Here is a 13,887-nt window from a genome sequence, read left to right as displayed (position 1 = left end):
TTCACGAGACATAAGTCCGTTTTAATTGGCACTACTCCAACTGGTCAATGCTTTCTAAATCTGGTGGTTTCCCGCTGTCAAATGTCAACTCACCAACTAATCTGGGTGTATGTTGTAAAATTAAAACGTTAATTGAATCAAAATTAACTTAAAATAGATCAATATGAAAAACTACACGACTACTATTATATCAACGCTTATTCATTTTTGATTTTCTTATGTTTTTGCCTGAAATTAACAAACAAATATCCACACTAATATTATAAAGGCGAAAGTAACTCTGTCTGTCTATCTGCCTGTTCTGTTTGTCCGGCTTTCACGCCAAAACTACTAAATCGATTTTAATGATATTTGTTACACAAATATATAAAATATACATGAGAAAGGACAAGGATACTTTTTAATTGGAAAAAAGTTTTGTAAACAAAGAGGTCTTACCAATGTAATATTTTAAGTTAATTCGTAAACGTATTCATATTTTCTACGCTAGTATGTTATATGTACTGTTACTATCTGGGATGACATCATGATATAATGCCTGTTATACAATAAAATTTTATCTCGCATTACTTTCAATTGGACTCAAGATAATCATACACCAGAATAATAAACAACGGCTGTGAACCAAACCAACTTTGTTACATTTTTTTATGGTATGGTTGGCGGACGAGCATATGGACCACCTGATGGTAAGTGGTAATATTAACTATTACTTAAATCGTCAATGCGCCACTAACCTTGAGAACTAAGATATTATATCCCTTGTTCCCGTAGTTACAAAGCAAATTTTTAAATACAGGTTAAATAAACGCACGTAATACTTCCTTTCTTATTTCCTTAGCGTTTGTTTTATTCATTTGAAGGCAGGCAAGGAAACGTGCCACCTGACGCTACGGGATCCCCTTCATTTATAAATGGCACCGTAAAGAATATAAATCAGATGTAACAATGTAAATTGTGTATAACAATTAGGATCGTACGTTGGGAGATTTTTTTGTATATCTGATTAAACTACTTTACGACTGTTAATGTTGGCCAGTAGAATAATTTGATAATGCGGAAAATAAATTGTCACTTATTGTAATCAATGTACATTATGAGTTTAAAAATGGTTATTCACTAACGAAAGTTGAAAATAATACTTAATTTATTCAAAAATCCATAAATAAAAATGCACTTTTTTAAACGTTTGTCACGTGATACAAAACGCTCCTGATTGGCCGGGCTTATGATGAAGTCAGTTTCTTGTAAGCCTTGCTTTTCTACTAAATGTACCACAGATTAAAATACAAGAAAGTGACGCCACCGACCCCATTGCAGCGCCATATTGCCCAAGTAGCGTTTATATATATGGAATTATGAAATATATAATATGGAATTTTTAATATGATATTTTTCGGCAAATATGTGCTAGAAATAAAAAAAAAAATTTCTGGGTTCCTTAACTTCTACTAAATAATATAAAATGGATTATAAAAACCAGTCAAATAGCCCTATATAGCCCTATAATAATAATATTAAACTAAAAATAAGTAACAAAGTCAGTACGTTATCCGCCTGATGTATTTTGTGCATGCGATAAAACTAGCTCACCATTCAAGCCAGAACACAAAAGTATGTGTCGTTTTAAGCCGAGATGGCCCAGTGGAACACGTACATCATAACCGATGATAGCGGGTTCAAATTCAGGCAAACGTCACCGAATTTTCATGTGCTTATTTTGTGTTTATAATTCAGTACGAATTCGGCGGTGAAGGAAAACATGAGCGATCATTGGAACAGCTTAGTGGGAAATACTCCTAAACTTTTCCTCAAAGGGAAAGATAGCCTTACTCAACAGTGGGAAGTTTACAGGCTGCGAATGTTGTATGTTGTTGATGATTTGATACCTACCTACCTTAATGCCAGTGGCATTTACCCCTAAGTTAACATATTAAAAATACTTAAATATTTACATTTGTATTTGTTAGTATCAGTTAAAATTAAGCTCGAAACAGCCTAACGAGCTGTATAACAAACAGCAGGCTATTTGCCAGTAAGCTCGTTACTCAGACAGCGTTAATTTCACTCCGGCGTTTAAAGTGAAAGCGAATTTAATTGCAAGCGTAACAGAATAATTAAATTTAGGTAATTAATTTCTTTATTCGTTAATTTAAAATAAAAATACATTAATTTACGACAATAATGCAATTGCGGCAATATTCAAATGAGATTATTATTAATTAACGTTGTTTTATTAACGTTATAACGTTTAAAATCAAATTCGCTCGTTTCTATCGTAATTATTACAGTATGGTTCGTACTGTAACTGGTATCATGATGTAATCATGGATTTTTTTTATTTGCTTTCAATCTATGCACTAATTTGAGAGACTAAGACTTTAAGACTTTAAGACTTTTTTGAGTAAAGCTTTAAAAATATCACCAAAAGCGGTTTAACTGGACAAAAATTCATGTGTTTGTATATTTCAACTGGAATGTTTTAAGGAATAGGGCTTCAAGTTTTTGGGGAGGCAGTATTTTCTTTAACACAAGTATAATAGCTGGCCGATCCTTCACATGTACAATAAGAATCTTTATACGGGTATAATAAGTTTTATATTGAAGAATAAACGTAACGACAAAACATCTTGTTTATTTTTTCCGGCAACGTAAGTTGTAATTATCTATTATTCCCTACTATACTATGTATTTAACATATATTTCTTTATGTTATAGGGGGCAAACGAGCAGGAGGCTCACCTGATGGAAAGCGATCACTATCGCTCATGGACATCTGCAACACCGGGGGGCTTGCTGGCTCTTTTTTTGAAGGTTTCCAAATCGTATTGTTTCGGAAAAACCGCTGGTTCCACAGAGTGGTTGTGCGAGGTAGAAAATGTCTTAAAAATTGCGCTGTTGTGGATTCAATGTGGATTGACATCAAGGAATTTAATATACACACAAAACCTTCTCCTTAAATCACTCTCCAATTTGATGGAAAATCATATTAATATCCGTTGCGTAATTTAAAATATCCAAGCATAAGACGAGAAGTGACATTCTTTATATACATTGTTTGTATGTTATCTATTAAAAATATCATACAGCCTTAAATTTGACTAGTAGTATGACATTGTATAATTTGTTTCTCATAAAATTGAGTATGTTTCAAGGTCAGAATCATGAAGGCACCAGCTGTAAATTACCGTGCGAACGGTGGTAAATTACTTAGAGTCAATTATAGATTTATAACACTGATTTTGGTGTGCTAACAAAAAATATACACCGTGATTTGTAAACAACGTATAAAAACTGTCAAGAGTAAACACATTATTCTATTATTTATTTTTCGTTGTCGTTGAATACTTATTGTAATGTAATTCGTTACGCTTTATTTTGATTTTTAATCCGTAAATAACGAAAATTATAACGTTATTTAGTATTTTAATTTAATCTTTGTACATTTATGTTTATGATTTTCGTTCCTAAGTGCACCTGTATCGTTATTTTATTATGTAAATAACCTTTTTGTCTATTTACTTCAAACCGGCTGCAAGCGGCATTAGGCTTTAGATATTCCTAAATGTAGGAATTGTCATTAATGTAAATGTCATGCTCCAAGCAAGAGGTTTTCAACCTTTCATGACCTTGGACCACTTTGATAATTTAGTTCTCAAGAGTATAGAATACAATAAGATGATATGTTTTAAATAAATGTCAATTCAAATATTCAAAATATTGTGATATTAACGTATTATTTACAAGTCCAGTAATCCATTTTTATTGGTAATATATGAAGTATTTTCAAATCACACATTTTCAAACAAGGATAAAAGAAAAAGCATTTTTTTTTCTTAAAAAAAAAAACTAGCATAGCACATGTAATTTCCCTTTGATAAATACTAGAATATTTTATCTTTGATAAATTAGATGTTCTATTCTAGTTTACTCATACTGTATTAAAATAATCTGTTCCCCTAAAATTTGCAAAGCATTTGAAGTTTTCATATATTTTAAAATTTTTCACAACCTATGTAGATATGTTTTATTTGGGCTTATGTTGTGATTACGATACGTGAAATATATCAAAGTGTTCGTCCTTTTGTTTATTAGAAACGAAACTCTTGTGCGGTTTATGAGTTAGTTGACGGATGTTAGGCTTAAAAGGTCAATGTCCTTCCTTGGAAATTAAGCTTGCTTTAAATCAAATTTCATCATATTTGGTTTAGTCGTTTGTGATTATAATACCATTATATATAAATTGTTAATATAATTGATAAAATACTTTATTGTACACAACAAACAATAAACAGAAATCGTCAAATAATGCTCAAAACAAAAATTATAACAATTATTTTATCTGCTGTACAAAGGACGTAGTTATGGCTAATTACAAATCTCTTCCAGACTGGAAGAGATAACTTGTGTCATTTTGAAGGAATATGGGTCATTGCTGTCTTTTTTCATTTATTTTTTTACCAGAAAAAAATAATATAAGTCCTTGACCCCTAGATACCATGTGCTGCCTTATCGTATATGACGGTGACACAAACATTAATCCGAAGAAGATAACTCGAGTTGACTACAAAGGCAATAATCCCATAAGTCATATACCATAATAGACGCTATCTTCTCTTGAACTCAGGTTAATCCCACCATTGTTAAGGGGCAATGCCGTGTGACAATATCAATTTAAGTATTTTTTTTGTTTTCGACCTGAATTTGATGACAATTTGCGTTGGATATGATATTAAACAAATTTGTACCTAATTCTGTCTGTCTGTCGGTCTTTCACGACCTTTGATGAAATTTGTTATGAAGCAAACTTCAGCTTTCTTGGTGTTAGGGCTTTGTGCAAGCCCGTCTGGGTAGGTACTACCCACTCATCAGTTATTCTACCGCCAAATAACAGTACTCAGTATTATTTTGTTCCCTCAGTGAAGGGTGAGTGAGCCAGTGTAACAGGCACAAGGGACATAACGTCTTAGTTCCCAAGGTTGGTGGCACATTGAGGATGTAAGGAATAGTTAATATTTCTTACAGCTTCATTGTCTATGGGTGATGGTGACCGCTAACCATCAGGTGACCTATATACTCGTCCGCCAACCTATACCATAAAAAAAAAACTTAAACTCCAAGAAAGGACATAGAGTACTTTTTTACCTGACACATGCAACCAACAACATAAAACGAGCGAAACCGCGGTCGACTACTGGTATTGATATATGACGACGACAAGACGGTTATTAGATTTTCATAATTAAAAAAAGGTTAAGGTTTTATTGCAATATCTGTTCATAATATTTTATGAAATTTAAACATCGAACGATGAATTTCACGTACAGTACGACACAACTTAGATGTAGCATCGGCAAAATTCGTAAAACCAATCACATCCGAATTAAGTACGCTCTCCCAAATTATCAATACTAATTTGTTAGGTGAATATGATCTTTACACAAACGCAATAACCTAATATATTTGACACGTCGATTTACATGCACCAGCTTTCTCGCGAAAGGGAGCTATATCTATCGGTTGTGTAAATCGACAGGAATCGGTTTTATTGAATTTGCCGATGCTACATTTAAGTTGTGTCGCACTATACGTAAAATTCATTGTTCGAAATTTAAATTCAATAAAATATTATGAACGAATATTACAATAAAACCTTAACCTTTTTTGATCAGAATTGCAACATCGGCCGGAAAATGCGTGTCCGACGCGCATTGCATTTGTTTCGTCGCTTTTATCTCGTAACGACCAGACGTAATAATTGCTCGCTCCAAATTAATGTTATTAAAACCGCTTAGAAACTGAAACGAAGAATTATCTCAAATTAGAAACGCACCATGATTTTTTTCGCAAGTTTACGTAATTGTTTTGCGAATCATCATTACAGCGCATAAAACAAAGTCGCTCACCGCTGTCTGTCGCTATGTATGCTTAGATCTTTAAAATTACGCAACAGATATTGATGCGATTTTTTGTAATAGATAGACCGTTTCAAGAGGAAAGTTTTTGTATATAATACATGTATAATATAGTAAAGAAATATTCATAATTTTAGAAGTTTCTAATATGATGTCGTAAATAAACTAATTCTATAATATATCTAGTGTGAGCGTTGCACACGTGCGAAGCCGGGTCGCTAGAAACATAAAACTATGTCGCAATTCAATACAATACATTCAACGTATAATGTTATTCATATTCGTATACGAAATAATTCGACAAAGTTCTAATTCGTCACCATTCAGTGTATTGACTTCATTTCATCATGAACCGTTATTTCTTATGATGGGACGATTTCATACAAGTCAGTGACATTTACGAGACAAAAGATGTCCTCAATACAAATGACGCGTAAATATTGTTTCCGTATTTGTCAATTTAAATATAATAATAATAGAATTGGATTAAATTAAATTTCGAATCAAATTAAAACAAATAAAATTTAAATAACTTAAGTTTTGTGTATTTTGTTTTCTATCCCTTGTTTTTATTCATTGTTTATTTTATTTGAAATGAATATGTATACGTATGTATTCATTTAAAATTTTAGTAATTATTATTAAATTTAAATATAGAAAATTTGTTTGTATGTAAGGAGGTAATCTTTGGAATTCTAAAGTATTTTTCATTGGTAGAAAGCAACATTTTTCCCGAGGGCACAAATTGTATTAATATAATATTATTTTCTTTATTAAAAAATCGCATCCGTATAAATTTGTAACAGGTCATTAGTTGTATGTAAAAAAAAAGATATCTATGTGGGATCAACAGATTTCGAATTCGTTAAATAAATATCAAAAATCAAAATATTCTTTTTTCAAGTAGGCTTTTACAAGCACTTTTGAATCGTCATTTAACAATTAAGTGAAGCTACCACCGGTTCGGAAAGTAGATTTTACCTAGAAGAACCGGCAAGAAACTCAGTAGTTACTCTTTTTCAACATTTAAAAAATACAGTCATATTAGTAAAATACAATATATGTATGTACTGCATCCTGCCTGGAAGTCAACAGATATTAATACCACGCTTTTTTATCATCTAAAAAATCTTGTATCGAATAATATGCCTTTTCTACCAATGTATTTTTTACAAACGATTTGAATTTACAAAACGGCTACGTTAAAAATGTGTATCATGAAAGTTAGTATAGATAATTTTTATTTAATAAGACCCATTATACTTATATTTACAGGTAGTTTTATCGGAATAAATCCTATACACCCTCAAAGTTCACTGACTGACGGCACGGCCTTAACGGATGGGTTCCTTATATGTAATGAAGTTGAGGAAACGATTTCGGGAATCTTCGGGGAATTACTTTACGGAATGTAAGTCAATATTAAAGTTTGACAACACTTTTGGATTACATATGTGGATAATGAATTCGCTTTTCTTTATATTTTCACTAGCAACCCGCTTCAGCTTCGCACGAGTGCAATACTGATACTAAATAATAGAATTTACGACAACACATTACAAACTTCAAAAATTATCAGTATTTCTCTACTATTATTGTCCATGTATTATATACAAAAACCTTCCTCTCGAATCGCTCTATCTATTAAAAAAACCGCATCAAATCCGTTGCGAAGTTTTAAAGATTTTAGCATACAAAGGGACAGAGGAAGCGACTTTGTTTTATACAATGATGATTGGAAATGGTGTCAAAATCTTTTGAAATAATTGCATAATTTACTAGATATGAGATGAATTTACAGATGCCCGTGTATAATATCAATGCCTTATAGTCTAAGGCATGCATTATTTAAGAGCCAGCTGTTTCTTGTTCGTACTACCCACGCTTCAGATATCCTACTGTCAAACAGCGATACTCAGTATTGTTGTGTTATTTGAAGGGTGAGTGAGCCAGTAAATCTATCGTCATGTTTGCATTCCACTCGTACAAAGAAATGATATAACTAACCTAACTTCTTTTATACTAGCATTAATATAAAAATAATTATGTATGTAAATATTTTGTATTAATTTTTAATCGTTTAAGATTGCACCTTGGAAAAGTCATATGTGTGGGCGAGGATGATGATTGGCTGAATAATGATGATTAAATAAAAGAAAAATAAATCAACCAATAGACAAGAGCTATTTTCAGAATTCGGTACAATGTTTTTGTACCCTGTAAACATCTTCTATACTACATTTAATAAAATTGGAGTGTCTGTTTGTAATATTAAAATAGCCCGTATTTACTCAATGCATATATATGTATGACACGGTGCATATACCAAAATAACATTTTTTTTAATTTCTATTTGTCTGTTTTTTCCGGCTAATCTCTGGAACGGCTGAACCAATTTTGACGGGACATTCACTAGCAGATAAAAGATATAATTATGAGTAACTTAGGCTACAATAAAAATTTTTTTGTTAAATTCTAACGCGTGCAAGGTTGCAGGCACAGCTAGTATCAAATACCATTTGTGCGATACTTATTGGTATTACAGTAGGAAACTTTACGCACGTTCAAACAAATATACAAATTTTCAATTTTTCCGGAAGGATACAAACAATGAAAAAAGAAATCATATGATATTGTTTACGTATACCTGATATAAGCTTATTTGTGATATTAATGATATTTGTTAATCGGTTGTCGTTTTTAGACCAGAATATTTTCTTTTTAAAACCGGTGACAGATTTGATTTTTGGTAGAATTTTGAAAAAGAGTGAAACGGAAAGTAATATCTCTTTAATGAAAAATAAGATGTTCGAAATTTGAATTTAAATATGACTAAATTTGAAGTATTATGCTTCTACGGTGAATTTACGTTAAGTTTAAATTTATTAATTGGAAAACTGTGTAAATACTAAAAACATATGTTTGATTTGAGAAATACTTTTAAATAGATTTGGGTTCAACTTCTTCTTTATTCAAAAATACTTAGAGCATATTCCGTCACGCGATTTCTGTACGGGCACAATATTTCACACGTGCAGATTTATTGCCTACACGAAAATGAGAAAAATTACAAACTCAAATTAAGTGAAAAATTATCGCTACTTGCTCCGATTGGAACCCACTATCTCCAAAAATTTCGACTTAGTTACCATCTTAGTCGAATAATAAATTAAAGTATATACATAACCTCGATCAAATTAACAATATTTAATTATTTTAATTTAATTAATATTAAGCGTAAATAATATATAACACTTCGATAAAATCCACTATCATTTTAAATTCACATAAAACAACCATCACCGTAAATATATAAACAAAGAACATACCACTTCGCACGTCACCACAGTACTGCGCGGGCGCACGTCAGAATGCCAGTGAGTCAGTGAGTTGTGTAGTGTTGACTTCCATGTCGCCTTGACCTTAGTGAATGTTTGGGATGTCTGATCGACTCTGAGGTCATAACAGTCAGATTTTGGAAACTCAATATTATGTCATGACGTTGTCTTTTGATATTTATAGACTATAATTATCGCACGCAGTTTTGCCTGCCTGAGGTGCTCACCTATTAGGAACAAACTTGCATTTTTTTTGTACAAATATTATTATTAGTAAGATTTATTAATTGAGGTGCAATAGGTTATAAATTGTAGAAACGTAGGTAGAAATATAAATGTACTAACTTAATTAATAAAATGATGTATGTGCCTCCTGTGTTCATAAATCTTACATCCGAATTTGATTGGTGAATTATTAAAATAGTTATAAAGTTATAAATAATTAATAACACAAACCAACAAGGAAGTGTTTATGTCCGTCGATAAAAAAATAATGTACCGTTATTATATTTCTGGGCGTGTTCGATGTGTAAATAATAATAATACTAATGTTAATTATATGACATATAAAAAAATGAAGGTAATAATTATGTAATTAACGAAAATAATTAAATAGAAAACATAAAGGTACAACAAGGGTAATGCAGATAACTTAGTTATTAAGGCTCTCATGGATATTGATGCCGTTAGAAATTGTTGTCCAACTCTGGGAACTCAAATATTATAAGCACTTGTCCCTGTGGTAACACTTGTTGTTTCATCCTTTAAACCTGTACACAACAACATAGAATATTGTTGTTTAGTGATAGAGATACGATAGTTGTTACCGAGACAAGCTTGAATTAAAGCCTAACACCGAGTAAATTAACACGTTCAATGCTGAGCTAGGTCTAATAGGCCTCGTATATTTGGCACATACGATGCCTTGCGGTGCGGCTAAGAAAATCATAGATAATAGTCGTGCGGAGGCTGTAAAGTCTATATGATATATTGTGGGAAAGTGATAAATAAATTTATATAATGCCTATTGAAAACAGAATGATATGGTGTACCTAATTTAATACGCACATCGCGTTTTAGTTTCTTAAACGTTACGGGGTCTAATAAGCCCCGTACCGGTATTATAATAGTTTTCATACGAGTCTTAAAAGCCCCGTACCACAGGAATGGTAGAATAAAAAATGTTGTAGCAGCCAACGTGTTAAACAAAAAAGTCTTATTATTTATTTACTAACGTTTTTTGGTCACTTTTTATATTAAACATTCACAACACCTAAACTACGAGTTTACCTTCATTTTCGTTGAAGGTGAAAGGCCGTCCTTGATTTTTTGTACATTTTAACTTATCGTTAGGGTTACGAGTAAGCTCTATGTACAATCTAAAAGTAAAAGTAAAGTAAAAGTCTGTAAATTTCCCGTTGCTGGGATAAGACCTCCTCTTCCATTAAGTAGAGGGTTTGGAACATGTTCCACTACGCTGTTCCAATACGGGTTGGTGGAATGCACATGTGGCAGAATTTCGATGAAATATTTTTCTTCAACGCCGAGTACGAGATGAATTATAAACACAAATTAAGCAAATATATATAGTGGTGCTTGCCTGGGTTTGAACCCGAAGTCGTCGTTTCAGATGCACGCGTTCTACCACTGGGCCATATCAGGTCTTACAACCTACTCATCGTATATTTAACATTAAAACGTCAACAAAAAACAGTAATCGTCTTCTTCGTTTCACAGTCTCTATCCCAAGCTATGTTGGGGCAAGGGCACCGTGGCTGACACCGACTCCAAATATAACAATAATTATAACTACATGATATAATCGTTAATCGACTTTTAAGTAGTCTAATATTTTTCATTTCATTTAACTTAGGAAGACTCTAAAAAATATGTTGAATACGCAATTATTTTTATTACTTTTTCATGCATATTCATTTGTTTTAAAATAGTGTTTTGTTTGAAGTCGGTTTTTCTTTTTGTTAAAATTTTATTTATTTTTTGATTTTAAGTGAAGCTGATGTTGACTAACTATTTTTTTTAATACGGATAGATTAAGCGTTCCGTTTATATGAGTCAGAAACTACTTCGAGGACAATTTCAAAGGAAACTTGCGAATAAAGCAAAAATAGACTTTCGAAAATGCGGATTTAATACGTCACGCGGCGTAAACTACAAGGATCCCTCGAAAGAGCTGTAATCGAACTCAGCAAAAAAACTTTGAAAAAGACCAACTATATTTCGTACATCATATGACATCACATCACATACACAAAATTTGATTAAAAATAGTAAGAAATTCTGCCCCATATCGCACCCTAACTGCGAGCCGTATAGGAGTTCCATCACTACATAGTATAAAACAAAGTCGCTTTCTCTGTCCCTATATCTTTAAATCTACGCAACGGATTTTGATGCGGTTTTTTCTAAAAGATAGTGTGATTCAAGGGGAAGGTTTGTGTATATAATACATGAACAATATAGTAAAGAAACACTGATAATTTTAGAAGTTTGCGATGTGATGTCGTATATAAACAAATTCTGTAGTATATTTAGTATCAGTATTGCACCCGTGCGAAGCCGGGGTGGGTAGCTAGTTGATTATAATATTCGACTATGATAATTACATAAACATAACCACATTACGGAAGGTGACTCAAATATCCAAATAACCTATAAATAAAAGATTCGACCGAGTATCGCTAACGTGCTCCTCAGAATTGTTCCGTTCCCTTCCGTTCCGTTACTTTGTCATGGATCCTGTGCTCAGAACCTTACCAAACTTTCACCAAATGACCCTTGAAGTATATATTTTATAATAAAAAAAGAATTATCAAAATTGGTTAACGTGATTTTCAGTTATTCACCTATTTGTCGCGCATACACGTAATGCAAATTTAAGACTTATGTCGTTTTCACATGGATACCATCATCGGAAAAAAAAATAAAAAAATGGGACCCCACGGGAAGCACTACCTTTCAAACAAAAAAAAAATATCAAAATCGGTCCACCCAGTGAAAAGTTATGAGGTAACAAACATAAAAAAAAAAAAAAAAAAAGTACAGACGAATTGATAACCTCCTCCTTTTGGAAGTCGGTTGAAAACAGTAATCGTCTTCTTCGTTTCACAGTCTCTATCCCAAGCTATTGAAGATTTTCGCAGCGCGTCTTTCTTTCAATTCTCCTCTATTATTCATCATCTGATCCTTCACGTCCATCTTTCTCTCCTTTCTCCATCCATGTTTTCTTCTAAGAGGATGACCCTTCCCTACCAACTCCTTACGTTCATGGAAAATAGCAAATGTATCATAATGATTGTAATTGTAAACAAATTGGTGTATTCTTTTTTTTTTATAATATCCGGTTAGGCATATGACTCCACTCCACCTGATGGTAAGTGGAAATGGAACCCAAACGTGAAGACGACTAGTACGTACAGCAAGAATGAGCTGCACTAGTCACCCTCGCCATGCTGGCAAGATGCCTCTTCACGCCTCGTTTGAAGGCACCCAGGTTATAAGACGAGGGGATTTATGAAGAGTGATAAAACTAATATATTATAGGAGGGATATACCATCACTATAATACATTTCATGCAGTGTGAGTGTCTGTGTCCTGTGGTGACCACAGGTGGCCCATTTACCAGTCTGTCAACCTATTTGGTAAAATTCGGAAAATTACCAATACTTGTAAATATGAAAAAATAATTATGCAAATTTATGTCTGCTCATTTTATTAGAAAGTTAAAATTTTACCGCTTCAAGGTAACTTAATCTAGGTTTATAGTTATATAACACAACAGTTATTCAAATTCTAGAAAAAACTGCAAAAATTTTGTTATGAAATCCTCTTTAGAAATGTCAAATTATAATGAATGTGGATGGCAGTTCAGTTTCACTGATTTTAAATCTATACTTCTATTTTATATTATAAATGTGCAAGTCTGTCTGTCTGTATGTCGCTTTTTCCGCTGAACCGATTTTGATGAAATTCGGTATGAAGCAAACTTGAACTTCCTTTTTTGTTTTTTTTTTTATGGCGTAGGTTGGCGAACGAGCATATGGGCCATCTGATGGTAAATGGTCATCATGACCCATAGACAATGACGTAAGAAATATTACCTATTCCTTACATCGTCAATATGCCACCAACCTTGGGAACTAAGATGTTATGTCCCTTGTGCCTGTAGTTACACTGGCTCACTCACCTTTCAAACCGAAACACAACAATAGTGAGTACTGTTGTGTGGCGGTAGAATAACTGATGAGTGGGTGGTACCTACCCAGACGAGCTTGCACAAAGCCCTACCACCAAGTGAGTTAATAGGCTACTTTTGCCTAACACATGATAACCAACACCCTAAAACACGAGTAAAGCCACTGACGACTACTAGTATTATATAAGTTTCAGCAATTGTCTGCTTCGTTGGTTTAATGGTTATATGGGTAGAGGTTCAAACCCCAAGTCAGCCGATAAAATTTGTTACGGTATTACTATGGAATTATAGTCTCAATAGTGACCTGGGGGAATTTGGAGCCGCAATACATCCGTGCCTCGTACTGCAGCTGAAATCTTTGCGGTAATATCAGATTGCTTCTCCATCAGATTAAAGAGTAAGAGAGTAGAAAGGGCACCT

General features: G+C 32.8%; 1 protein-coding gene across 1 annotated transcript in view; it reads right to left on the bottom strand.

Annotated features, from left to right (window-relative positions):
• LOC124533210 overlaps positions 1 to 9,347 on the bottom strand; it is a 28,656-nt gene extending 19,309 nt beyond the window's left edge. The window contains exon 1 of the mRNA XM_047108400.1: positions 9,245 to 9,347. The gene's annotated coding sequence lies outside the window, so the exon portion shown is untranslated. The remainder of the gene's footprint in view (positions 1 to 9,244) is intronic.
• Between the last annotated feature and the right edge of the window lie 4,540 nt (positions 9,348 to 13,887).

The sequence above is a fragment of the Vanessa cardui genome, chromosome 10 (assembly GCF_905220365.1).
Source record: "Vanessa cardui chromosome 10, ilVanCard2.1, whole genome shotgun sequence".
NCBI lineage: Eukaryota > Metazoa > Arthropoda > Insecta > Lepidoptera > Nymphalidae > Vanessa > Vanessa cardui.
The sequence above is the reverse complement of the archived record's forward strand: the minus strand, read 5'-3'. Positions and strand labels throughout refer to the sequence as shown.